General features: G+C 51.0%; 72 non-coding genes across 72 annotated transcripts; all 72 read right to left on the bottom strand.

Annotated features, from left to right (window-relative positions):
- Positions 1–268: 268 nt before the first annotated feature.
- Positions 269–350, bottom strand: TRNAL-UAG (transfer RNA leucine (anticodon UAG)). Its single transcript has one exon. It is a non-coding gene; the product is annotated as a tRNA-Leu (tRNA).
- A 228-nt stretch (positions 351–578) lies between these two features.
- Positions 579–660, bottom strand: TRNAL-UAG (transfer RNA leucine (anticodon UAG)). The gene has a single exon. It is a non-coding gene; the product is annotated as a tRNA-Leu (tRNA).
- A 73-nt stretch (positions 661–733) lies between these two features.
- On the bottom strand, positions 734–815 carry TRNAL-UAG (transfer RNA leucine (anticodon UAG)). The gene has a single exon. It is a non-coding gene; the product is annotated as a tRNA-Leu (tRNA).
- Positions 816–888: 73 nt separating this feature from the next.
- On the bottom strand, positions 889–970 carry TRNAL-UAG (transfer RNA leucine (anticodon UAG)). The gene has a single exon. It is a non-coding gene; the product is annotated as a tRNA-Leu (tRNA).
- A 227-nt stretch (positions 971–1,197) lies between these two features.
- On the bottom strand, positions 1,198–1,279 carry TRNAL-UAG (transfer RNA leucine (anticodon UAG)). The gene has a single exon. It is a non-coding gene; the product is annotated as a tRNA-Leu (tRNA).
- Positions 1,280–1,507: 228 nt separating this feature from the next.
- On the bottom strand, positions 1,508–1,589 carry TRNAL-UAG (transfer RNA leucine (anticodon UAG)). The gene has a single exon. It is a non-coding gene; the product is annotated as a tRNA-Leu (tRNA).
- A 67-nt stretch (positions 1,590–1,656) lies between these two features.
- On the bottom strand, positions 1,657–1,738 carry TRNAL-UAG (transfer RNA leucine (anticodon UAG)). The gene has a single exon. It is a non-coding gene; the product is annotated as a tRNA-Leu (tRNA).
- A 73-nt stretch (positions 1,739–1,811) lies between these two features.
- TRNAL-UAG (transfer RNA leucine (anticodon UAG)) lies at positions 1,812–1,893 on the bottom strand. The gene has a single exon. It is a non-coding gene; the product is annotated as a tRNA-Leu (tRNA).
- Positions 1,894–1,965: 72 nt separating this feature from the next.
- On the bottom strand, positions 1,966–2,047 carry TRNAL-UAG (transfer RNA leucine (anticodon UAG)). The gene has a single exon. It is a non-coding gene; the product is annotated as a tRNA-Leu (tRNA).
- Positions 2,048–2,423: 376 nt separating this feature from the next.
- On the bottom strand, positions 2,424–2,505 carry TRNAL-UAG (transfer RNA leucine (anticodon UAG)). The gene has a single exon. It is a non-coding gene; the product is annotated as a tRNA-Leu (tRNA).
- Positions 2,506–2,578: 73 nt separating this feature from the next.
- On the bottom strand, positions 2,579–2,660 carry TRNAL-UAG (transfer RNA leucine (anticodon UAG)). The gene has a single exon. It is a non-coding gene; the product is annotated as a tRNA-Leu (tRNA).
- A 73-nt stretch (positions 2,661–2,733) lies between these two features.
- Positions 2,734–2,815, bottom strand: TRNAL-UAG (transfer RNA leucine (anticodon UAG)). Its single transcript has one exon. It is a non-coding gene; the product is annotated as a tRNA-Leu (tRNA).
- A 210-nt stretch (positions 2,816–3,025) lies between these two features.
- On the bottom strand, positions 3,026–3,107 carry TRNAL-UAG (transfer RNA leucine (anticodon UAG)). The gene has a single exon. It is a non-coding gene; the product is annotated as a tRNA-Leu (tRNA).
- A 691-nt stretch (positions 3,108–3,798) lies between these two features.
- TRNAL-UAG (transfer RNA leucine (anticodon UAG)) lies at positions 3,799–3,880 on the bottom strand. The gene has a single exon. It is a non-coding gene; the product is annotated as a tRNA-Leu (tRNA).
- A 73-nt stretch (positions 3,881–3,953) lies between these two features.
- Positions 3,954–4,035, bottom strand: TRNAL-UAG (transfer RNA leucine (anticodon UAG)). The gene has a single exon. It is a non-coding gene; the product is annotated as a tRNA-Leu (tRNA).
- A 73-nt stretch (positions 4,036–4,108) lies between these two features.
- On the bottom strand, positions 4,109–4,190 carry TRNAL-UAG (transfer RNA leucine (anticodon UAG)). Its single transcript has one exon. It is a non-coding gene; the product is annotated as a tRNA-Leu (tRNA).
- Positions 4,191–4,417: 227 nt separating this feature from the next.
- TRNAL-UAG (transfer RNA leucine (anticodon UAG)) lies at positions 4,418–4,499 on the bottom strand. The gene has a single exon. It is a non-coding gene; the product is annotated as a tRNA-Leu (tRNA).
- Positions 4,500–4,572: 73 nt separating this feature from the next.
- On the bottom strand, positions 4,573–4,654 carry TRNAL-UAG (transfer RNA leucine (anticodon UAG)). Its single transcript has one exon. It is a non-coding gene; the product is annotated as a tRNA-Leu (tRNA).
- Positions 4,655–5,030: 376 nt separating this feature from the next.
- TRNAL-UAG (transfer RNA leucine (anticodon UAG)) lies at positions 5,031–5,112 on the bottom strand. The gene has a single exon. It is a non-coding gene; the product is annotated as a tRNA-Leu (tRNA).
- A 73-nt stretch (positions 5,113–5,185) lies between these two features.
- TRNAL-UAG (transfer RNA leucine (anticodon UAG)) lies at positions 5,186–5,267 on the bottom strand. Its single transcript has one exon. It is a non-coding gene; the product is annotated as a tRNA-Leu (tRNA).
- A 73-nt stretch (positions 5,268–5,340) lies between these two features.
- On the bottom strand, positions 5,341–5,422 carry TRNAL-UAG (transfer RNA leucine (anticodon UAG)). Its single transcript has one exon. It is a non-coding gene; the product is annotated as a tRNA-Leu (tRNA).
- A 210-nt stretch (positions 5,423–5,632) lies between these two features.
- On the bottom strand, positions 5,633–5,714 carry TRNAL-UAG (transfer RNA leucine (anticodon UAG)). The gene has a single exon. It is a non-coding gene; the product is annotated as a tRNA-Leu (tRNA).
- A 227-nt stretch (positions 5,715–5,941) lies between these two features.
- Positions 5,942–6,023, bottom strand: TRNAL-UAG (transfer RNA leucine (anticodon UAG)). Its single transcript has one exon. It is a non-coding gene; the product is annotated as a tRNA-Leu (tRNA).
- Positions 6,024–6,096: 73 nt separating this feature from the next.
- On the bottom strand, positions 6,097–6,178 carry TRNAL-UAG (transfer RNA leucine (anticodon UAG)). The gene has a single exon. It is a non-coding gene; the product is annotated as a tRNA-Leu (tRNA).
- A 73-nt stretch (positions 6,179–6,251) lies between these two features.
- TRNAL-UAG (transfer RNA leucine (anticodon UAG)) lies at positions 6,252–6,333 on the bottom strand. Its single transcript has one exon. It is a non-coding gene; the product is annotated as a tRNA-Leu (tRNA).
- Positions 6,334–7,018: 685 nt separating this feature from the next.
- TRNAL-UAG (transfer RNA leucine (anticodon UAG)) lies at positions 7,019–7,100 on the bottom strand. Its single transcript has one exon. It is a non-coding gene; the product is annotated as a tRNA-Leu (tRNA).
- A 227-nt stretch (positions 7,101–7,327) lies between these two features.
- Positions 7,328–7,409, bottom strand: TRNAL-UAG (transfer RNA leucine (anticodon UAG)). The gene has a single exon. It is a non-coding gene; the product is annotated as a tRNA-Leu (tRNA).
- A 73-nt stretch (positions 7,410–7,482) lies between these two features.
- Positions 7,483–7,564, bottom strand: TRNAL-UAG (transfer RNA leucine (anticodon UAG)). Its single transcript has one exon. It is a non-coding gene; the product is annotated as a tRNA-Leu (tRNA).
- Positions 7,565–7,637: 73 nt separating this feature from the next.
- On the bottom strand, positions 7,638–7,719 carry TRNAL-UAG (transfer RNA leucine (anticodon UAG)). The gene has a single exon. It is a non-coding gene; the product is annotated as a tRNA-Leu (tRNA).
- A 383-nt stretch (positions 7,720–8,102) lies between these two features.
- Positions 8,103–8,184, bottom strand: TRNAL-UAG (transfer RNA leucine (anticodon UAG)). The gene has a single exon. It is a non-coding gene; the product is annotated as a tRNA-Leu (tRNA).
- Positions 8,185–8,257: 73 nt separating this feature from the next.
- On the bottom strand, positions 8,258–8,339 carry TRNAL-UAG (transfer RNA leucine (anticodon UAG)). Its single transcript is given in 2 exon segments — positions 8,258–8,292; positions 8,302–8,339. It is a non-coding gene; the product is annotated as a tRNA-Leu (tRNA).
- Positions 8,340–8,715: 376 nt separating this feature from the next.
- TRNAL-UAG (transfer RNA leucine (anticodon UAG)) lies at positions 8,716–8,797 on the bottom strand. The gene has a single exon. It is a non-coding gene; the product is annotated as a tRNA-Leu (tRNA).
- Positions 8,798–8,870: 73 nt separating this feature from the next.
- Positions 8,871–8,952, bottom strand: TRNAL-UAG (transfer RNA leucine (anticodon UAG)). The gene has a single exon. It is a non-coding gene; the product is annotated as a tRNA-Leu (tRNA).
- Positions 8,953–9,180: 228 nt separating this feature from the next.
- TRNAL-UAG (transfer RNA leucine (anticodon UAG)) lies at positions 9,181–9,262 on the bottom strand. The gene has a single exon. It is a non-coding gene; the product is annotated as a tRNA-Leu (tRNA).
- Positions 9,263–9,335: 73 nt separating this feature from the next.
- Positions 9,336–9,417, bottom strand: TRNAL-UAG (transfer RNA leucine (anticodon UAG)). The gene has a single exon. It is a non-coding gene; the product is annotated as a tRNA-Leu (tRNA).
- A 73-nt stretch (positions 9,418–9,490) lies between these two features.
- On the bottom strand, positions 9,491–9,572 carry TRNAL-UAG (transfer RNA leucine (anticodon UAG)). The gene has a single exon. It is a non-coding gene; the product is annotated as a tRNA-Leu (tRNA).
- Positions 9,573–9,799: 227 nt separating this feature from the next.
- TRNAL-UAG (transfer RNA leucine (anticodon UAG)) lies at positions 9,800–9,881 on the bottom strand. Its single transcript has one exon. It is a non-coding gene; the product is annotated as a tRNA-Leu (tRNA).
- A 73-nt stretch (positions 9,882–9,954) lies between these two features.
- On the bottom strand, positions 9,955–10,036 carry TRNAL-UAG (transfer RNA leucine (anticodon UAG)). The gene has a single exon. It is a non-coding gene; the product is annotated as a tRNA-Leu (tRNA).
- A 73-nt stretch (positions 10,037–10,109) lies between these two features.
- TRNAL-UAG (transfer RNA leucine (anticodon UAG)) lies at positions 10,110–10,191 on the bottom strand. Its single transcript has one exon. It is a non-coding gene; the product is annotated as a tRNA-Leu (tRNA).
- Positions 10,192–10,257: 66 nt separating this feature from the next.
- Positions 10,258–10,339, bottom strand: TRNAL-UAG (transfer RNA leucine (anticodon UAG)). Its single transcript has one exon. It is a non-coding gene; the product is annotated as a tRNA-Leu (tRNA).
- A 73-nt stretch (positions 10,340–10,412) lies between these two features.
- TRNAL-UAG (transfer RNA leucine (anticodon UAG)) lies at positions 10,413–10,494 on the bottom strand. The gene has a single exon. It is a non-coding gene; the product is annotated as a tRNA-Leu (tRNA).
- A 72-nt stretch (positions 10,495–10,566) lies between these two features.
- On the bottom strand, positions 10,567–10,648 carry TRNAL-UAG (transfer RNA leucine (anticodon UAG)). The gene has a single exon. It is a non-coding gene; the product is annotated as a tRNA-Leu (tRNA).
- Positions 10,649–11,025: 377 nt separating this feature from the next.
- TRNAL-UAG (transfer RNA leucine (anticodon UAG)) lies at positions 11,026–11,107 on the bottom strand. Its single transcript has one exon. It is a non-coding gene; the product is annotated as a tRNA-Leu (tRNA).
- A 73-nt stretch (positions 11,108–11,180) lies between these two features.
- TRNAL-UAG (transfer RNA leucine (anticodon UAG)) lies at positions 11,181–11,262 on the bottom strand. Its single transcript has one exon. It is a non-coding gene; the product is annotated as a tRNA-Leu (tRNA).
- Positions 11,263–11,335: 73 nt separating this feature from the next.
- TRNAL-UAG (transfer RNA leucine (anticodon UAG)) lies at positions 11,336–11,417 on the bottom strand. The gene has a single exon. It is a non-coding gene; the product is annotated as a tRNA-Leu (tRNA).
- Positions 11,418–11,627: 210 nt separating this feature from the next.
- On the bottom strand, positions 11,628–11,709 carry TRNAL-UAG (transfer RNA leucine (anticodon UAG)). The gene has a single exon. It is a non-coding gene; the product is annotated as a tRNA-Leu (tRNA).
- A 381-nt stretch (positions 11,710–12,090) lies between these two features.
- On the bottom strand, positions 12,091–12,172 carry TRNAL-CAG (transfer RNA leucine (anticodon CAG)). The gene has a single exon. It is a non-coding gene; the product is annotated as a tRNA-Leu (tRNA).
- A 228-nt stretch (positions 12,173–12,400) lies between these two features.
- Positions 12,401–12,482, bottom strand: TRNAL-UAG (transfer RNA leucine (anticodon UAG)). Its single transcript has one exon. It is a non-coding gene; the product is annotated as a tRNA-Leu (tRNA).
- A 73-nt stretch (positions 12,483–12,555) lies between these two features.
- TRNAL-UAG (transfer RNA leucine (anticodon UAG)) lies at positions 12,556–12,637 on the bottom strand. Its single transcript has one exon. It is a non-coding gene; the product is annotated as a tRNA-Leu (tRNA).
- Positions 12,638–12,710: 73 nt separating this feature from the next.
- TRNAL-UAG (transfer RNA leucine (anticodon UAG)) lies at positions 12,711–12,792 on the bottom strand. The gene has a single exon. It is a non-coding gene; the product is annotated as a tRNA-Leu (tRNA).
- A 227-nt stretch (positions 12,793–13,019) lies between these two features.
- On the bottom strand, positions 13,020–13,101 carry TRNAL-UAG (transfer RNA leucine (anticodon UAG)). Its single transcript has one exon. It is a non-coding gene; the product is annotated as a tRNA-Leu (tRNA).
- Positions 13,102–13,329: 228 nt separating this feature from the next.
- Positions 13,330–13,411, bottom strand: TRNAL-UAG (transfer RNA leucine (anticodon UAG)). Its single transcript has one exon. It is a non-coding gene; the product is annotated as a tRNA-Leu (tRNA).
- Positions 13,412–13,484: 73 nt separating this feature from the next.
- On the bottom strand, positions 13,485–13,566 carry TRNAL-UAG (transfer RNA leucine (anticodon UAG)). The gene has a single exon. It is a non-coding gene; the product is annotated as a tRNA-Leu (tRNA).
- A 376-nt stretch (positions 13,567–13,942) lies between these two features.
- Positions 13,943–14,024, bottom strand: TRNAL-UAG (transfer RNA leucine (anticodon UAG)). Its single transcript has one exon. It is a non-coding gene; the product is annotated as a tRNA-Leu (tRNA).
- Positions 14,025–14,095: 71 nt separating this feature from the next.
- Positions 14,096–14,179, bottom strand: TRNAL-UAG (transfer RNA leucine (anticodon UAG)). The gene has a single exon. It is a non-coding gene; the product is annotated as a tRNA-Leu (tRNA).
- Positions 14,180–14,252: 73 nt separating this feature from the next.
- On the bottom strand, positions 14,253–14,334 carry TRNAL-UAG (transfer RNA leucine (anticodon UAG)). Its single transcript has one exon. It is a non-coding gene; the product is annotated as a tRNA-Leu (tRNA).
- Positions 14,335–14,544: 210 nt separating this feature from the next.
- On the bottom strand, positions 14,545–14,626 carry TRNAL-UAG (transfer RNA leucine (anticodon UAG)). The gene has a single exon. It is a non-coding gene; the product is annotated as a tRNA-Leu (tRNA).
- A 227-nt stretch (positions 14,627–14,853) lies between these two features.
- TRNAL-UAG (transfer RNA leucine (anticodon UAG)) lies at positions 14,854–14,935 on the bottom strand. Its single transcript has one exon. It is a non-coding gene; the product is annotated as a tRNA-Leu (tRNA).
- A 73-nt stretch (positions 14,936–15,008) lies between these two features.
- TRNAL-UAG (transfer RNA leucine (anticodon UAG)) lies at positions 15,009–15,090 on the bottom strand. Its single transcript has one exon. It is a non-coding gene; the product is annotated as a tRNA-Leu (tRNA).
- Positions 15,091–15,163: 73 nt separating this feature from the next.
- TRNAL-UAG (transfer RNA leucine (anticodon UAG)) lies at positions 15,164–15,245 on the bottom strand. The gene has a single exon. It is a non-coding gene; the product is annotated as a tRNA-Leu (tRNA).
- Positions 15,246–15,774: 529 nt separating this feature from the next.
- Positions 15,775–15,856, bottom strand: TRNAL-UAG (transfer RNA leucine (anticodon UAG)). The gene has a single exon. It is a non-coding gene; the product is annotated as a tRNA-Leu (tRNA).
- Positions 15,857–15,929: 73 nt separating this feature from the next.
- On the bottom strand, positions 15,930–16,011 carry TRNAL-UAG (transfer RNA leucine (anticodon UAG)). Its single transcript has one exon. It is a non-coding gene; the product is annotated as a tRNA-Leu (tRNA).
- Positions 16,012–16,084: 73 nt separating this feature from the next.
- Positions 16,085–16,166, bottom strand: TRNAL-UAG (transfer RNA leucine (anticodon UAG)). The gene has a single exon. It is a non-coding gene; the product is annotated as a tRNA-Leu (tRNA).
- A 383-nt stretch (positions 16,167–16,549) lies between these two features.
- TRNAL-UAG (transfer RNA leucine (anticodon UAG)) lies at positions 16,550–16,631 on the bottom strand. The gene has a single exon. It is a non-coding gene; the product is annotated as a tRNA-Leu (tRNA).
- A 221-nt stretch (positions 16,632–16,852) lies between these two features.
- Positions 16,853–16,934, bottom strand: TRNAL-UAG (transfer RNA leucine (anticodon UAG)). The gene has a single exon. It is a non-coding gene; the product is annotated as a tRNA-Leu (tRNA).
- Positions 16,935–17,162: 228 nt separating this feature from the next.
- On the bottom strand, positions 17,163–17,244 carry TRNAL-UAG (transfer RNA leucine (anticodon UAG)). The gene has a single exon. It is a non-coding gene; the product is annotated as a tRNA-Leu (tRNA).
- Positions 17,245–17,471: 227 nt separating this feature from the next.
- Positions 17,472–17,553, bottom strand: TRNAL-UAG (transfer RNA leucine (anticodon UAG)). The gene has a single exon. It is a non-coding gene; the product is annotated as a tRNA-Leu (tRNA).
- Positions 17,554–17,626: 73 nt separating this feature from the next.
- On the bottom strand, positions 17,627–17,708 carry TRNAL-UAG (transfer RNA leucine (anticodon UAG)). The gene is given in 2 exon segments: positions 17,627–17,661; positions 17,671–17,708. It is a non-coding gene; the product is annotated as a tRNA-Leu (tRNA).
- A 221-nt stretch (positions 17,709–17,929) lies between these two features.
- TRNAL-UAG (transfer RNA leucine (anticodon UAG)) lies at positions 17,930–18,011 on the bottom strand. Its single transcript has one exon. It is a non-coding gene; the product is annotated as a tRNA-Leu (tRNA).
- A 376-nt stretch (positions 18,012–18,387) lies between these two features.
- TRNAL-UAG (transfer RNA leucine (anticodon UAG)) lies at positions 18,388–18,469 on the bottom strand. Its single transcript has one exon. It is a non-coding gene; the product is annotated as a tRNA-Leu (tRNA).
- A 383-nt stretch (positions 18,470–18,852) lies between these two features.
- On the bottom strand, positions 18,853–18,934 carry TRNAL-UAG (transfer RNA leucine (anticodon UAG)). Its single transcript has one exon. It is a non-coding gene; the product is annotated as a tRNA-Leu (tRNA).
- Positions 18,935–19,007: 73 nt separating this feature from the next.
- TRNAL-UAG (transfer RNA leucine (anticodon UAG)) lies at positions 19,008–19,089 on the bottom strand. The gene is given in 2 exon segments: positions 19,008–19,042; positions 19,052–19,089. It is a non-coding gene; the product is annotated as a tRNA-Leu (tRNA).
- Positions 19,090–19,273: the final 184 nt, after the last annotated feature.

Raw genomic sequence — 19,273 nt, forward strand, 5'->3', positions numbered from 1 at the left:
GGTGCCTAAAACCAGCGCCTTAGACCACTCGGCCACGCTACCGACAGTTTAACTAACGCATGCTCCGATTAATCATAGCCTTTTTCAAGGAACGTATTTTAAAAGGAAAAGTGTGGCAGTGGTAGGATTCAAACCGACGCCCCCGAAGAGACTGGTGCCTAAAACCAGCGCCTTAGACCACTCGGCCACGCTACCGACAGTTTAACTAACGCGTGCTCCGGTTAATCATAGCCTTTTTCAAGGAACGCATTTTGTAAAGGTAAAAGTGTGGCAGCGGTGGGATTCTAACCCACGCCCCCGAGGAGACTGGTGCCTAAAACCAGCGCCTTAGACCACTCGGCCACGCTAACGACAGTTTAACTAACGCATGCTCCGGTTAATCACAGCCTTTTTCAAGGAACGCATTTTGTAAAGGCAAAAGTGTGGCAGCGGTGGGATGCGAACCCACGCCCCAGAAGAGACTGGTGCCTGAAACCAGTGCCTTAGACCACTCGGACACGCTACCGACAGTTTAACTAATGCATGCTCCGGTTAATCATAGCCTTTTTCAAGGAACGGATTTTGTAAAGGCAGAAGTGTGGCAGCGGTGGGATTCGAACCCACGCCCCCGAAGAGACTGGTGCCTAAAACCAGCGCCTTAGACCACTCGGCCACGCTACCGACAGTTTAACTAACGCATGCTCCTGTTAATCATAGCCTTTTTCAAGGAACGCATTTTGTAAAGGCAAAAGTGTGGCAGTGGTGGGATTCGAACCCACGCCCTCAAAGAGACTGGTGCCTAAAACCAGCGCCTTAGAACACTCGGCCACGCTACCGACAGTTTAACTAACGCATGCTCCGGTTAATCATAGCCTTTTTCAAGGAACGCATTTTATAAAGGCAAAAGTGTGGCAGCAGTGGGATTCGAACCCACGCCCCCGAAGAGACTGGTGCCTAAAACCACCACCTTAGACCACTCGGCCACGCTACCGACAGTTTAACTAACGCATGCTCCGGTTAATCATAGCCTTTTTCAAGGAACGCATTTTGTAAAGGCAAAAGTGTGACAGTGATGGGATTCGAACCCACGCCCCCGAAGAGACTGGTGACTAAAACCAGCACCTTAGACCACTCAGCCACGCTACTGACAGTTTACCTAACGCATGCTCGGGTAATCATAGCCTTTTTCAAGGAACGCATTTTGTAAAGGCAAAAGTGTGGCAGCGGTGGGATTCGAACCCACGCCCCTGAAGAGATTGGTGCCTAAAACCAGCGCTTTAGACCACTCGGCTACGCTACCGACAGTTTAACTAACGCATGCTCCGGTTAATCATAGCCTTTTTCAAGGAACGCATTTTGTAAAGGCAAAAGTGTGACCGTGGTGGAATTCAAACCCACGCCATCGAGGAGACTGGTGCCTTAAACCAGCGCCTCAGACCACTCGGCCACGCTACTGACAGTTTAACTAACGTGTGCTCCGGTTAATCATAGCCTTTTTCAAGGAACGCATTTTGTTAAGGCAAAAGTGTGGCAGCGGTGGGATTCGAACCCACGCCCCCGAAGAGACTGGTGCCTAATACCAGCGCCTTAGACCACTCGGCCACGCTACCGCCAGTTTTGCGCATGCTCCGCTTAATCATAGCCTTTTTGAAGAAACGTTTTTTTAAAGGAAAAATGTGGCAGCAGTGGGATTCGAACCCACGCCCCCGAGGAGACTGGTGCCTAAAACCAGCGCCTTAGACCACTCGGCCACGCTACCGACACTTTAACTAACGCGTGATCCGGTTAATCATAGCCTTTTTCAAAGAACACATTTTGTAAAGGCAAAAGTGTGGCAGCAGTGGGATTCGAACCCACGCCCCCGAAGAGACTGGTTCCTAAACCCAGCGCCTTAGACCACTCAGCCACGCTACTGACAGTTTACCTAACGCATGCTCGGGTAATCATAGCCTTTTTCAAGGAACGCATTTTGTAAAGGCAAAAGTGTGGCAGCGGTGGGATTCGTACCCACGCCCCTGCAGAGACTGGTGCCTAAAACCAGTGCCTTAGACCACTTGGCCACGCTACCGACAGTTTAACTAACGCATGCTCTGGTTAATCATAGCCTTTTTCAAGGAACGCACTTTGTAAAGGCAAAAGTGTGACAGTGGTGGGATTCGAGCCCACGCCGCCGAAGGGACTGGTGCCTAAAACCAACACCTTAGACCATTCGGCCACGCCACCGACAGTTTAACTAACGCATGCTCCGGATAATCATAGCCTTTTTCGAGGAACGCTTTTGTAAAGGCAAAAGTGTGGCAGCGCTTGGATTCGAACCCACGCCCCCGAAGAGACTGGTGCCTAAAACAAGCGTCTTAAACGGCTCGGCCATGCTACCGCCAGTTTTGCGCATGCTCCGCTTAATCATAGCCTTTTTGAAGAAACGTTTTTTTAAAGGAAAAATGTGGCAGCAGTGGGATTCGAACCCACGCCCCCGAGGAGACTGGTGCCTAAAACCAGCGCCTTAGACCACTCGGCCACGCTACCGACACTTTAACTAACGCGTGATCCGGTTAATCATAGCCTTTTTCAAGGAACGCATTTTGTAAAGGCAAAAGTGTGGCAGCGGTGGGATTCGAACCCACGCCCCCGAAGAGACTGGTTCCTAAACCCAGCGCCTTAGACCACTCGGCCACGCTACCGACAGTCTAACTAACGCATGCTCCGGTTAATCATAGCCTTTTTAGAGGAACGCATTTTGTAAAGGCAAAAGTGTGGCAGCGGTGGGATTCGAACCCACGCCCCCGAAGAGACTGGGGCCTAAAACCAGCGCCTTAGACCACTCGGCCACGCTACCGACAGTTTAACTAACGCATGCTCCAGTTAATCATAGCCTTTTTCAAGGAAAAGTGTGGCAGCGGTAGGATTCAAACCCAAGCCCCCAAAGAGACTGGCGCCTAAAACCAGCGCCTTAGACCACTCGGCCACGCTACCGACAGTTTAACTAACGCGTGCTCCAGTTAATCGTAGCCTTTTTCAAGGAACGCATTTTGTAAAGGCAAAAGTGTGGCAGCGGTGGGATTCGAACCCACGCCCCCGAAGAGACTGGTGCCTAAAACCAGCGCCTTAGACCACTCGGCCACGCTACCGACAGTTCAATTACCGCATGCTCCAGTTAATCATAGCCTTTTTCAAAGAACGCATTTTGTAAAGGCAAAAGAGTGACAGTGGTAGGATTCGAGCCCACGCCTCCGAAGAGACTGGTGCCTAAAACCAGCGCCTTAGACCACTCGGCCACGCTACCGACAGTTTAACTAACGCATGCTCCGATTAATCATAGCCTTTCTCAAGGAACGTATTTTAAAAGGAAAAGTGTGGCAGTGGTAGGATTCAAACCGACGCCCCCGAAGAGACTGGTGCCTAAAACCAGCGCCTTAGACCACTCGGCCACGCTACCGACAGTTTAACTAACGCGTGCTCCGGTTAATCATAGCCTTTTTCAAGGAACGCATTTTGTAAAGGTAAAAGTGTGGCAGCGGTGGGATTCTAACCCATGCCCCCGAGGAGACTGGTGCCTGAAACCAGCGCCTTAGACCACTCGGCCACGCTAACGACAGTTTAACTAACGCGTGCTCCGGTTAATCATAGCCTTTTTCAAGGAACGCATTTTGTAAAGGCAAAAGTGTGGCAGCAGTGTGATGCGAACCCACGCCCCAGAAGAGACTGGTGCCTGAAACCAGTGCCTTAGACCACTCGGACACGCTACCGACAGTTTAACTAACGCATGCTCCGGTTAATCATAGCCTTTTTCAAGGAACGGATTTTGTAAAGGCAAAAGTGTGGCAGCGGTGGGATTCGAACCCACGCCCCCGAAGAGACTGGTGCCTAAAACCAGCGCCTTAGACCACTCGGCCACGCTACCGACAGTTTAACTAACGCATGCTCCTGTTAATCATAGCCTTTTTCAAGGAACGCATTTTGTAAAGGCAAAAGTGTGGCAGTGGTGGGATTCGAACCCACGTCCTCAAAGAGACTGGTGCCTAAAACCAGCGCCTTAGAACACTCGGCCACGCTACCGACAGTTTAACTAACGCATGCTCCGGTTAATCATAGCCTTTTTCAAGGAACGCATTTTCTAAAGGCAAAATTGTGGCAGCAGTGGGATTCGAACCCATGCCCCCGAAGAGACTGGTGCCTAAAACCAGCGCCTTAGACCACTCGGCCACGCTACCGACAGTTTGACTAACGCATGCTCCGGTTAATCATAGCCTTTTTCAAGGAACGCATTTTGTAAAGGCAAAAGTGTGACAGTGACGGGATTCGAACCCACGCCCCCGAAGAGACTGGTGACTAAAACCAGCGCCTTAGACCACTCAGCCACGCTACTGACAGTTTACCTAACGCATGCTCGGGTAATCATAGCCTTTTTCAAGGAACGCATTTTGTAAAGGCAAAAGTGTGGCAGCGGTGGGATTCGAACCCACGCCCCTGAAGAGATTGGTGCCTAAAACCAGCGCTTTAGACCACTCGGCCACGCTACCGACAGTTTAACCAACGCATGCTCCGGTTAATCATAGCCTTTTTCAAAGAACGCATTTTGTAAAGGCAAAAGTGTGGCAGCGGTAGGATTCGAACCCACGCCCCCGAAGAGACTGGTGCCTAAAACCAGCGCCTTAGACCACTCGGCCACGCTACCGACAGTTTACCTAACGCATGCTCCGCTTAATCATAGCCTTTTTCAAGGAACGTAGTTTTTAAAAGTAAAAGAGTGGCAGCGGGGGGATTCAAACCCACGCCCCCGAAGATACTGGTGCCTAAATTCAGCGCCTTAGACCACTCGGCCACGCTACCGACAGTTTAACTATCGCATGCTCCGGTTAATCATAGCCTTTTTCAAGGAACGCATTTTGTAAAGTCAAAGGTGTCACAGTGGTGGGATTCGAACCCACGCCCCCAAGGAGACTGGTGCCTAAAACCAGCGTCTTAGACGGCTCGGCCACGCTACCGCCAGTTATGCACATGCTCCGCCTAATCATAGCCTTTTTGAAGGAACGTTTTTTTAAGGAAAAATGTGGCAGCGGTGGGATTCGAACCCACGCCCCCGAAGAGACTGATGCCTAAAACCAGCGCCTTAGACCACTCGGCCACGCTACCGACAGTGCAACTAACGCGTGATCCGGTTAATCGTAGCCTTTTTCAAGGAAAGCATTTTGTAAAGGCAAAAGTGTGGCAGCGGTGGGATTCGAACCCACGCCCCCGAAGAGACTGGTGCCTAAAACCAGTGCCTTAGACCACTAGGCCACGCTACCGACCGTTTAACTAATGCATGCTCCGGTTAATCATAGCCTTTTTAGAGGAACGCATTTTGTAAAGGCAAAAGTGGGGCAGCGGTGGGATTCGAACCCACGCCCCCGAAGAAACTGGTGCCTAAAACCAGCGCCTTACACCACTCGGCCACGCTACCGACAGTTTAAGTAACACACGCTCCAGTTAATCATAGCCTTTTTCAAGGAAAAGTGTGGCAGCTTTAGGATTCAAACCCACGCCCCCAAAGAAACTGGTGCCTAAAACCAGCGCCTTAGACCACTCGGCAACGCTACCGACAGTTTAACTAATGCGTGCTCCAGTTAATCATAGCCTTTTTCAAGGAACGAATTTTGTAAAGGCAAAAGTTTGGCAGCGGTGGGAGTCGAACCCACGCCCCCGAAAAGACTGGTGCCTAAAACCAGCGCCTTAGACCACTCGGCCACGCTACCGACAGTTTAACTAACGCATGCTCCGGTTAATCATAGCCTTTTTCAAGGAACGCATTTTTTAAAGGCAAAAGTGTGACAGTAGTGGGATTCGAACCGACACCCCGAAGAGACTGATGCCCTAAGCCAGCGCCTTAGACCACTCGGCCACGCTACCGACAGTTTAACTAACGCGTGCTCCCGTTAATCATATCCTTTTTCAAGGAACGCATTTTGTAAAAGCAAAAGTGTGGCAGCGGTGGGATGCGAACCCACGCCCCGGAAGAGACTGGTGCCTAAAACCAGCGCCTTAGACCACTCGGCCACGCTGCCGACAGTTTAACTAACGCATGCTCCGGTTAATCATAGCCTTTTTCAAGGAACGCATTTTGTAATAGCAAAAGTGTGGCAGTGGTGGGATTCGAACCCACGCCCCCGAAGAGACTGGTGCCTAAAACCAGCGCCTTAGACCACTCGGCCACGCTACCGACAGTTTAACTAACGCATGCTCCTGTTAATCATAGCCTTTTTCAAGGAACGCATTTTGTAAAGGCAAAAGTGTGGCAGCGGTGGGATTCGAACCCACGCCCCCGAAGAGACTGGTGCCTAAAACCCGCGCCTTAGACCACTCGGCCACGCTACCGACAGTTTAACTAACGCATGCTCCGGTTAATCATAGCCTTTTTCAAGGAACGCATTTTGTAAAGGCAAAAGTGTGGCAGCGGTGGGATTCGAACCCACGCCCTCGAAGAGACTGGTGCCTAAACCAGCGCCTTAGACCACTCGGCTACGCTACCGACAGTTTAACTAACGCATGCTCCGGTTAATCATAGCCTTTCTCAAAGAACGCATTTTGTAAAGGCGAAAGTGTGACAGTGGTGGGATTCGAGCCCACGCCGCTGAAGGGACTGGTGCCTAAAACCAGCGCCTTAGACCACTCGGCCACGCTACCGACAGTTAAACTAATGCATGCTCTGGTTAATCATAGCCTTTTTCAAGGAACGCACTTTGTAAAGGCAAAAGTGTGACAGTGGTGGGATTGGAGCCCACGCCGCCGAAGGGACTGGTGCCTAAAACCAACACCTTAGACCATTCGGCCACGCCACCGACAGTTTAACTATAGCATGCTCCGGATAATCATAGCCTTTTTCGAGGAACGCTTTTGTAAAGGCAAAAGTGTGGCAGCGCTTGGATTCGAACCCACGCCCCCGAAGAGACTGGTGCCTAAAACAAGCGTCTTAAACGGCTCGGCCATGCTACCGCCAGTTTTGCGCATGCTCCGCTTAATCATAGCCTTTTTGAAGGAACGTTTTTTTAAAGGAAAAATGTGGCAGCGGTGGGATTCGAACCCACGCCCCCGAAGAGACTGGTGCCTAAAACCAGCGCCTTAGACCACTCGGTCACGCTACCGACACTTTAACTAACGCGTGATCCGGTTAATCATAGCCTTTTTCAAGGAACGCATTTTGTAAAGGCAAAAGTGTGGCAGCGGTGGGATTCGAACCCACGCCCCCGAAGAGACTGGTGACTAAAACCAGCGCCTTAGACCACTCGGCCACGCCACCGACAGTTTAACTAACGCATGCTCGGGTAATCATAGCCTTTTTCAAGGAACGCATTTTGTAAAGGCAAAAGTGTGGCAGCGGTGGGATTCGAGCCCACGCCCCCGAAGAGACTGGTGCCTAAAACCAGCGCCTTAGACCACTCGGCCACGCTACCGACAGTTTAACGAACGCATGCTCCGGTTAATCATAGCCTTTTTCAAGGAACGCAATATATAAAGGCAAAAGTGTGGCAGCGGTGGGATTCGAACCCACGCCCCCGAAGAGACTGGTGCCTAAAACCAGCGCCTTAGACCACTCGGCCACGCTACCGACAGTTTAACTCACGCATGCTCCGGTTAATCATAGCCTTTTTCAAGGAACGCATTTTGTTAAGGCAAAAGTGTGGCAAAGGTGGGATTCGAACCCACGCCCCCGAAGAGACTGGTGCCTAAAACCAGCGCCTTAGACCACTGGGCCACGCTACCGACAGTTTAACTAACGCATGCTCCGGTTAATCATAGCCTTTTTCAAGGAACGCATTTTGTTAAGGCAAAAGTGTGGCAGTGGTGGGATTCGAACGCACGCCCCCGAAGAGACTGGTGCCTAAAACCAGCGCCTTAGACCACTGGGCCACGCTACCGACAGTTTAACTAACGCATGCTCCGGTTAATCATAGCCTTTTTCAAAGAACGCATTTTGTAAAGGCAAAAGTGTGACAGTGGTGGGATTCGAGCCCACGCCGCCGAAGGGACTGGTGCCTAAATCCAGCCCCTTAGACCACTCGGCCACGCCACCGACAGTTCAACTAACGCATGCTCCGGTTAATCATAGCCTTTTTCGAGGAACGCCTTTTGTAAAGGCAAAAGTGTGGCAGCGGTAGGATTCGAACCCACGCCCTCGAAGAGACTGGTGCCTAAAACCAGCGCCTTAGACCACTCGGCCATGCTACCGACAGTTTACTTACAGCATGCTCCGCTTAATCATAGCCTTTTTCAAGGAACGTAGTTTTTAAAAGTAAAAGAGTGGCAGCGGTGGGATTCAAACCCACGCCCCCGAAGATACTGGTGCCTAAATTCAGCGCCTTAGACCACTCGGCCACGCTACCGACAGTTTAACTATCGCATGCTCCGGTTAATCATAGCCTTTTTCAAGGAACGCATTTTGTAAAGGCAAAAGTGTCACAGTGGTGGGATTCGAACCCACGCCCCCAAAGAGACTTGTGCCTAAAACCAGCGTCTTAGACGGCTCGGCCACGCTACCGCCAGTTTTGTGCATGCTCCGCTTAATCATAGCCTTTTTGAAGGAACGTTTTTTTAAGGAAAAATGTGGCAATGGTGGGATTCGAACCGACGCCCCCGAAGAGACTGGTGCCTAAAACCAGCGCCTTAGACCACTCGGCCACGCTACCGACAGTTCAACTAACGCGTGATCCGGTTAATCGTAGCCTTTTTCGAAGAAAGCATTTTGTAAAGGCAAAAGTGTGGCAGCGGTGGGATTCGAACCCACGCCCCCGAGGAAACTGGTGCCTAAAACCAGTGCCTTAGAGCACTCGGCCACGCTACCGACAGTTTAACTAACGCGTGCTCCGGTTAATCATAGCCTTTTTCAAGGAACGCATTTTGTAAAGGTAAAAGTGTGGCAGCGGTGGGATTCTAACCCACGCCCCCGAGGAGACTGGTGCCTAAAACCAGCGCCTTAGACCACTCGGCCACGCTAACGACAGTTTAACTAACGCATGCTCCGGTTAATCACAGCCTTTTTCAAGGAACGCATTTTGTAAAGGCAAAAGTGTGGCAGCGGTGGGATGCGAACCCACGCCCCAGAAGAGACTGGTGCCTGAAACCAGTGCCTTAGACCACTCGGACACGCTACCGACAGTTTAACTAATGCATGCTCCGGTTAATCATAGCCTTTTTCAAGGAACGGATTTTGTAAAGGCAGAAGTGTGGCAGCGGTGGGATTCGAACCCACGCCCCCGAAGAGACTGGTGCCTAAGACCAGCGCCTTAGACCACTCGGCCACGCTACCGACAGTTTAACTAACGCATGCTCCTGTTAATCATAGCCTTTTTCAAGGAACGCATTTTGTAAAGGCAAAAGTGTGGCAGTGGTGGGATTCGAACCCACGCCCTCAAAGAGACTGGTGCCTAAAACCAGTGCCTTAGAACACTCGGCCACGCTACCGACAGTTTAACTAACGCATGCTCCGGTTAATCATAGCCTTTTTCAAGGAACGCATTTTCTAAAGGCAAAAGTGTGGCAGCAGTGGGATTCGAACCCACGCCCCCGAAGAGACTGGTGCCTAAAACCACCACCTTAGACCACTCGGCCACGCTACCGACAGTTTAACTAACGCATGCTCCGGTTAATCATAGCCTTTTTCAAGGAACGCATTTTGTAAAGGCAAAAGTGTGACAGTGATGGGATTCGAACCCACGCCCCCGAAGAGACTGGTGACTAAAACCAGCACCTTAGACCACTCAGCCACGCTACTGACAGTTTACCTAACGCATGCTCGGGTAATCATAGCCTTTTTCAAGGAACGCATTTTGTAAAGGCAAAAGTGTGGCAGCGGTGGGATTCGAACCCACGCCCCTGAAGAGATTGGTGCCTAAAACCAGCGCTTTAGACCACTCGGCTACGCTACCGACAGTTTAACTAACGCATGCTCCGGTTAATCATAGCCTTTTTCAAGGAACGCATTTTGTAAAGGCAAAAGTGTGGCAGCGGTAGGATTCGAACCCACGCCCTCGAAGAGACTGGTGCCTAAAACCAGCGCCTTAGACCACTCGGCCATGCTACCGACAGTTTACTTACAGCATGCTCCGCTTAATCATAGCCTTTTTCAAGGAACGCATTTTGTTAAGGCAAAAGTGTGGCAGCGGTGGGATTCGAACCCACGCCCCCGAAGAGACTGGTGCCTAATACCAGCGCCTTAGACCACTCGGCCACGCTACCGCCAGTTTTGCGCATGCTCCGCTTAATCATAGCCTTTTTGAAGAAACGTTTTTTAAAGGAAAAATGTGGCAGCAGTGGGATTCGAACCCACGCCCCCGAGGAGACTGGTGCCTAAAACCAGCGCCTTAGACCACTCGGCCACGCTACCGACACTTTAACTAACGCGTGATCCGGTTAATCATAGCCTTTTTCAAAGAACACATTTTGTAAAGGCAAAAGTGTGGCAGCGGTGGGATTCGAACCCACGCCCCCGAAGAGACTGGTTCCTAAACCCAGCACCTTAGACCACTCAGCCACGCTACTGACAGTTTACCTAACGCATGCTCGGGTAATCATAGCCTTTCTCAAGGAACGCATTTTGTATAGGCAAAACTGTGGCAGCGGTGGGATTCGTACCCACGCCCCTGCAGAGACTGGTGCCTAAAACCAGTGCCTTAGACCACTTGGCCACGCTACCGACAGTTTAACTAACGCATGCTCTGGTTAATCATAGCCTTTTTCAAGGAACGCACTTTGTAAAGGCAAAAGTGTGACAGTGGTGGGATTCGAGCCCACGCCGCCGAAGGGACTGGTGCCTAAAACCAACACCTTAGACCATTCGGCCACGCCACCGACAGTTTAACTAACGCATGCTCCGGATAATCATAGCCTTTTTCGAGGAACGCTTTTGTAAAGGCAAAAGTGTGGCAGCGCTTGGATTCGAACCCACGCCCCCGAAGAGACTGGTGCCTAAAACAAGCGTCTTAAACGGCTCGGCCATGCTACCGCCAGTTTTGCGCATGCTCCGCTTAATCATAGCCTTTTTGAAGAAACGTTTTTTTTAAAGGAAAAATGTGGCAGCAGTGGGATTCGAACCCACGCCCCCGAGGAGACTGGTGCCTAAAACCAGCGCCTTAGACCACTCGGCCACGCTACCGACACTTTAACTAACGCGTGATCCGGTTAATCATAGCCTTTTTCAAGGAACGCATTTTGTAAAGGCAAAAGTGTGGCAGCAGTGGGATTCGAACCCACGCCCCCGAAGAGACTGGTTCCTAAACCCAGCGCCTTAGACCACTCGGCCACGCTACCGACAGTCTAACTAACGCATGCTCCGGTTAATCATAGCCTTTTTAGAGGAACGCATTTTGTAAAGGCAAAAGTGTGGCAGCGGTGGGATTCGAACCCACGCCCCCGAAGAGACTGGGGCCTAAAACCAGCGCCTTAGACCACTCGGCCACGCTACCGACAGTTTAACTAACGCATGCTCCAGTTAATCATAGCCTTTTTCAAGGAAAAGTGTGGCAGCGGTAGGATTCAAACCCAAGCCCCCAAAGAGACTGGCGCCTAAAACCAGCGCCTTAGACCACTCGGCCACGCTACCGACAGTTTAACTAACGCGTGCTCCAGTTAATCGTAGCCTTTTTCAAGGAACGCATTTTGTAAAGGCAAAAGTGTGGCAGCGGTGGGATTCGAACCCACGCCCCCGAAGAGACTGGTGCCTAAAACCAGCGCCTTAGACCACTCGGCCACGCTACCGACAGTTCAATTACCGCATGCTCCAGTTAATCATAGCCTTTTTCAAAGAACGCATTTTGTAAAGGCAAAAGAGTGACAGTGGTAGGATTCAAGCCCACGCCTCCGAAGAGACTGGTGCCTAAAACCAGCGCCTTAGACCACTCGGCCACGCTACCGACAGTTTAACTAACGCATGCTCCGATTAATCATAGCCTTTTTCAAGGAACGTATTTTAAAAGGAAAAGTGTGGCAGTGGTAGGATTCAAACCGACGCCCCCGAAGAGACTGGTGCCTAAAACCAGCGCCTTAGACCACTCGGCCACGCTACCGACAGTTTAACTAACGCGTGCTCCGGTTAATCATAGCCTTTTTCAAGGAACGCATTTTGTAAAGGTAAAAGTGTGGCAGCGGTGGGATTCTAACCCACGCCCCCGAGGAGACTGGTGCCTGAAACCAGCGCCTTAGACCACTCGGCCACGCTAACGACAGTTTAACTAACGCATGCTCCGGTTAATCATAGCCTTTTTCAAGGAACGCATTTTGTAAAGGCAAAAGTGTGGCAGCGGTGTGATGCGAACCCACGCCCCAGAAGAGACTGGTGCCTGAAACCAGTGCCTTAGACCACTCGGACACGCTACCGACAGTTTAACTAACGCATGCTCCGGTTAATCATAGCCTTTTTCAAGGAACGGATTTTGTAAAGGCAAAAGTGTGGCAGCGGTGGGATTCGAACCCACGCCCCCGAAGAGACTGGTGCCTAAAACCAGCGCCTTAGACCACTCGGCCACGCTACCGACAGTTTAACTAACGCATGCTCCTGTTAATCATAGCCTTTTTCAAGGAACGCATTTTGTAAAGGCAAAAGTGTGGCAGTGGTGGGATTCGAACCCACGTCCTCAAAGAGACTGGTGCCTAAAACCAGCGCCTTAGAACACTCGGCCACGCTACCGACAGTTTAACTAACGCATGCTCCGGTTAATCATAGCCTTTTTCAAGGAACGCATTTTCTAAAGGCAAAAGTGTGGCAGCAGTGGGATTCGAACCCATGCCCCCGAAGAGACTGGTGCCTAAAACCAGCGCCTTAGACCACTCGGCCACGCTACTGACAGTTTAACTAACGCATGCTCCGGTTAATCATAGCCTTTTTCAAGGAACGCATTTTGTAAAGGCAAAAGTGTGACAGTGATGGGATTCGAACCCACGCCCCCGAAGAGACTGGTGACTAAAACCAGCGCCTTAGACCACTCAGCCACGCTACTGACAGTTTACCTAACGCATGCTCGGGTAATCATAGCCTTTTTCAAGGAACGCATTTTGTAAAGGCAAAAGTGCGGCAGCGGTGGGATTCGAACCCACGCCCCTGAAGAGATTGGTGCCTAAAACCAGCGCTTTAGACCACTCGGCTACGCTACCGACAGTTTAACTAACGCAAGCTCTGGTTAATCATAGCCTTTTTCAAGGAACGCATTTTGTAAAGGCAAAAGTGTGACCGTGGTGGAATTCAAACCCACGCCCCCGAGGAGACTGGTGCCTTAAACCAGCGCCTCAGACCACTCGGCCACGCTACTGACAGTTTAACTAACGTGTGCTCCGGTTAATCATAGCCTTTTTCAAGGAACGCATTTTGTTAAGGCAAAAGTGTGGCAGCGGTGGGATTCGAACCCACGCCCCCGAAGAGACTGGTGCCTAATACCAGCGCCTTAGACCACTCGGCCACGCTACCGACAGTTTAACTAACGCATGCTCCGGTTAATCATAGCCTTTTTCAAAGAACGCATTTTGTAAAGGCAAAAGTGTGGCAGCGGTAGGATTCGAACCCACGCCCCCGAAGAGACTGGTGCCTAAAACCAGCGCCTTAGACCACTCGGCCACGCTACCGACAGTTTACCTAACGCATGCTCCGCTTAATCATAGCCTTTTTCAAGGAACGTAGTTTTTAAAAGTAAAAGAGTGGCAGCGGGGGGATTCAAACCCACGCCCCCGAAGATACTGGTGCCTAAATTCAGCGCCTTAGACCACTCGGCCACGCTACCGACAGTTTAACTATCGCATGCTCCGGTTAATCATAGCCTTTTTCAAGGAACGCATTTTGTAAAGTCAAAGGTGTCACAGTGGTGGGATTCGAACCCACGCCCCCAAGGAGACTGGTGCCTAAAACCAGCGTCTTAGACGGCTCGGCCACGCTACCGCCAGTTATGCACATGCTCCGCCTAATCATAGCCTTTTTGAAGGAACGTTTTTTTAAGGAAAAATGTGGCAGCGGTGGGATTCGAACCCACGCCCCCGAAGAGACTGATGCCTAAAACCAGCGCCTTAGACCACTCGGCCACGCTACCGACAGTGCAACTAACGCGTGATCCGGTTAATCGTAGCCTTTTTCAAGGAAAGCATTTTGTAAAGGCAAAAGTGTTGCAGCGGTGGGATTCGAACCCACGCCCCCGAAGAGACTGGTGCCTAAAACCAGTGCCTTAGACCACTCGGCCACGCTACCGACCGTTTAACTAATGCATGCTCCGGTTAATCATAGCCTTTTTAGAGGAACGCATTTTGTAAAGGCAAAAGTGGGGCAGCGGTGGGATTCGAACCCACGCCCCCGAAGAAACTGGTGCCTAAAACCAGCGCCTTACACCACTCGGCCACGCTACCGACAGTTTAAGTAACGCACGCTCCAGTTAATCATAGCCTTTTTCAAGGAAAAGTGTGGCAGCTTTAGGATTCAAACCCACGCCCCCAAAGAAACTGGTGCCTAAAACCAGCGCCTTAGACCACTCGGCAACGCTACCGACAGTTTAACTAATGCGTGCTCCAGTTAATCATAGCCTTTTTCAAGGAACGAATTTTGTAAAGGCAAAAGTTTGGCAGCGGTGGGAGTCGAACCCACGCCCCCGAAAAGACTGGTGCCTAAAACCAGCGCCTTAGACCACTCGGCCACGCTACCGACAGTTTAACTAACGCATGCTCCGGTTAATCATAGCCTTTTGCAAGGAACGCATTTTTTAAAGGCAAAAGTGTGACAGTAGTGGGATTCGAACCGACACCCCGAAGAGACTGATGCCCTAAGCCAGCGCCTTAGACCACTCGGCCACGCTACCGACAGTTTAACTAACGCGTGCTCCCGTTAATCATATCCTTTTTCAAGGAACGCATTTTGTAAAAGCAAAAGTGTGGCAGCGGTGGGATGCGAACCCACGCCCCGGAAGAGACTGGTGCCTAAAACCAGCGCCTTAGACCACTCGGCCACGCTGCCGACAGTTTAACTAACGCATGCTCCGGTTAATCATAGCCTTTTTCAAGGAACGCATTTTGTAATAGCAAAAGTGTGGCAGTGGTGGGATTCGAACCCACGCCCCCGAAGAGACTGGTGCCTAAAACCAGCGCCTTAGACCACTCGGCCACGCTACCGACAGTTTAACTAACGCATGCTCCTGTTAATCATAGCCTTTTTCAAGGAACGCATTTTGTAAAGGCAAAAGTGTGGCAGCGGTGGGATTCGAACCCACGCCCCCGAAGAGACTGGTGCCTAAAACCCGCGCCTTAGACCACTCGGCCACGCTACCGACAGTTTAACTAACGCATGCTCCGGTTAATCATAGCCTTTTTCAAGGAACGCATTTTGTAAAGGCAAAAGTGTGGCAGCGGTGGGATTCGAACCCACGCCCTCGAAGAGACTGGTGCCTAAACCAGCGCCTTAGACCACTCGGCTACGCTACCGACAGTTTAACTAACGCATGCTCCGGTTAATCATAGCCTTTCTCAAAGAACGCACTTTGTAAAGGCAAAAGTGTGACAGTGGTGGGATTGGAGCCCACGCCGCCGAAGGGACTGGTGCCTAAAACCAACACCTTAGACCATTCGGCCACGCCACCGACAGTTTAACTATAGCATGCTCCGGATAATCATAGCCTTTTTCGAGGAACGCTTTTGTAAAGGCAAAAGTGTGGCAGCGCTTGGATTCGAACCCACGCCCCCGAAGAGACTGGTGCCTAAAACAAGCGTCTTAAACGGCTCGGCCATGCTACCGCCAGTTTTGCGCATGCTCCGCTTAATCATAGCCTTTTTGAAGGAACGTTTTTTAAAGGAAAAATGTGGCAGCGGTGGGATTCGAACCCACGCCCCCGAAGAGACTGGTGCCTAAAACCAGCGCCTTAGACCACTCGGCCACGCTACCGACAGTTTAACGAACGCATGCTCCGGTTAATCATAGCCTTTTTCAAGGAACGCAATTTATAAAGGCAAAAGTGTGGCAGCAGTGGGATTCGAACCCACGCCCCCGAAGAGACTGGTGCCTAAAACCAGCGCCTTAGACCACTCGGCCACGCTACCGACAGTTTAACTCACGCATGCTCCGGTTAATCATAGCCTTTTTCAAGGAACGCATTTTGTTAAGGCAAAAGTGTGGCAGTGGTGGGATTCGAACCCACGCCCCCGAAGAGACTGGTGCCTAAAACCAGCGCCTTAGACCACTGGGCCACGCTACCGACAGTTTAACTAACGCATGCTCCGGTTAATCATAGCCTTTTTCAAGGAACGCATTTTGTTAAGGCAAAAGTGTGGCAGTGGTGGGATTCGAACGCACGCCCCCGAAGAGACTGGTGCCTAAAACCAGCGCCTTAGACCACTGCGCCACGCTACCGACAGTTTAACTAACGCATGCTCCGGTTAATCATAGCCTTTTTCAAAGAACGCAATTTGTAAAGGCAAAAGTGTGACAGTGGTGGGATTCGAGCCCACGCCGCCGAAGGGACTGGTGCCTAAATCCAGCCCCTTAGACCACTCGGCCACGCCACCGACAGTTCAACTAACGCATGCTCCGGTTAATCATAGCCTTTTTCGAGGAACGCCTTTTGTAAAGGCAAAAGTGTGGCAGCGGTAGGATTCGAACCCACGCCCTCGAAGAGACTGGTGCCTAAAACCAGCGCCTTAGACCACTCGGCCATGCTACCAACAGTTTTGTGCATGCTCCGCTTAATCATAGCCTTTTTGAAGGAACGTTTTTTTAAGGAAAAATGTGGCAACGGTGGGATTCGAACCGACGCCCCCGAAGAGACTGGTGCCTAAAATCAGCGCCTTAGACCACTCGGCCACGCTACCGACAGTTCAACTAACGCGTGATCCGGTTAATCGTAGCCTTTTTCGAAGAAAGCATTTTGTAAAGGCAAAAGTGTGGCAGCGGTGGGATTCGAACCCACGCCCCCGAGGAAACTGGTGCCTAAAACCAGTGCCTTAGAGCACTCGGCCACGCTACCGACAGTTTAACTAACGCATGCTCCGGTTAATCATAGCCTTTTTAGAGGAACGCATTTTGTAAAGGCAAAAGTGGGGCAGTGGTGGGATTCGAACCCACACCCCCGAAGAAACTGGTGCCTAATACCAGCGCCTTACACCACTCGGCCACGCTACCGACAGTTTAAGTAACGCACGCTCCAGTTAATCATATCCTTTTTCAAGGAACGCATGTTGTAAAATCAAAAGTGTGGCAGCGGTGGGATTCCAACCCACGCCCCCGAAGAGACTGGTGCCTAAAACCAGCGCCTTAGACCACTCGGCCACGCTGCCGACAGTTTAACTAATGCATGTTCCGGTTAATCATAGCCTTTTTCAAAGAACGCATTTTGTCAAGGCAAAAGTGTGACAGTAGTGGGATTCGAACCGACACCCTGAAGAGACTGGTGCCTTAAACCAGCGCCTTAGACCACTCGGCCACGCTACCGACAGTTTAACTAACGCGTGCTCCGGTTAATCATAGCCTTTTTCAAGGAACGCATTTTGTAATGGCAAAAGTGTGGCAGCGGTAGGATTCGAACCCACGCCCTCGAAGAGACTGATGCCTAAAACCAGCGCTTTAGACCACTCGGCCACGCTACCGACAGTTTACCTAACGCATGCTCCGCTTAATCATAGCCTTTTTCAAGGAACGTAGTTTTTAAAAGTAAAAGAGTGGCAGCGGTGGGATTCAAACCCACGCCCCCGAAGATACTGGTGCCTAAATTCAGCGCCTTAGACCACTCGGCCACGCTACCGACAGTTTAACTATCGCATGCTCCGGTTAATCATAGCCTTTTTCAAGGAACGCATTTTGTAAAGGCAAAAGTGTCACAGTGGTGGGATTCGAACCCACGCCCCCAAAGAGACTTGTGCCTAAAACCAGCGTCTTAGACGGCTCAGCCACGCTACCACCAGTTTCGCGCATGCTCCGCTTAATGATAGCCTTTTTGAAGGAACGTTTTTTTAAGGAAAAATGTGGCAACGGTGGGATTCGAACCCACGCCCCCGAAGAGACTGGTGCCTAAAACCACCGCCTTAGACCACTCGGCCACGCTACCAACAGTTGAACTAACGCGTGATCTGGTTAATCGTAGCCTTTTTCAAGGAAAGCACTTTGTAAAGGCAAAAGTGTGACAGTGGTGGGATTCGAGCCCACGCCGCCGAAGGGACTGGTGCCTAAAACCAACACCTTAGACCATTCGGCCACGCCACCGACAGTTTAACTAACGCATGCTCCGGATAATCATAGCCTTTTTCGAGGAACGCTTTTGTAAAGGCAAAAGTGTGGCAGCGCTTGGATTCGAACCCACGCCCCCGAAGAGACTGGTGCCTAAAACAAGCGTCTTAAACAACTCGGCCATGCTACCGCCAGTTTTGCGCATGCTCCGCTTAATCATAGCCTTTATGAAGGAACGTTTTTTTAAAGGAAAAATGTGGCAGCGGTGGGATTCGGACCCATGCCCCCGAAGAGACTGGTGCCTAAAACCAGCGCCTTAGACCACTCGGCCACGCTACCGACAGTTTAACTCACGCATGCTCCGGTTAATCATAGCCTTTTTCAAGGAACGCAATTTGTTAAAGCAAAAGTGTGGCAGTGGTTGGATTCGAACCCACGCCCCCGAAGAGACTGGTGCCTAAAACCAGCGCCTTAGACCACTGGGCCACGCTACCGACAGTTTAACTAACGCATGCTCCGGTTAATCATAGCCTTTTTCAAAGAACGCATTTTGTAAAGGCAAAAGTGTGACAGTGGTGGGATTCGAGCCCACGCCGCCGAAGGGACTGGTGCCTAAATCCAGCCCCTTAGACCACTCGGCCACGCCACCAACAGTTCAACTAACGCATGCTCCGGTTAATCATAGCCTTTTTCGAGGAACGCCTTTTGTAAAGGCAAAAGTGTGGCAGCGGTAGGATTCGAACCCACGCCCTCGAAGAGACTGGTGCCTAAAACCAGCGCCTTAGACCACTCGGCCACGCTACCGACAGTTTACCTAACGCATGCTCCGCTTAATCATAGCCTTTTTCAAGGAACGTAGTTTTTAAAAGTAAAAGAGTGGCAGCGGTGGGATTCAAACCCACGCCCCCGAAGATACTGGTGCCTAAATTCAGCGCCTTAGACCACTCGGCCACGCTACCGACAGTTTAACTATCGCATGCTCCGGTTAATCATAGCCTTTTTCAAGGAACGCATTTTGTAAAGGCAAAAGTGTCACAGTGGTGGGATTCGAACCCACGCCCCCAAAGAGACTTGTGCCTAAAACCAGCGTCTTAGACGGCTCGGCCACGCTACCGCCAGTTTTGCGCATGCTCCGCTTAATCA

The sequence above is a fragment of the Rhipicephalus microplus genome, chromosome 2, assembly GCF_043290135.1.
Source record: "Rhipicephalus microplus isolate Deutch F79 chromosome 2, USDA_Rmic, whole genome shotgun sequence".
Classification (NCBI taxonomy): Eukaryota; Metazoa; Arthropoda; class Arachnida; order Ixodida; family Ixodidae; genus Rhipicephalus; species Rhipicephalus microplus.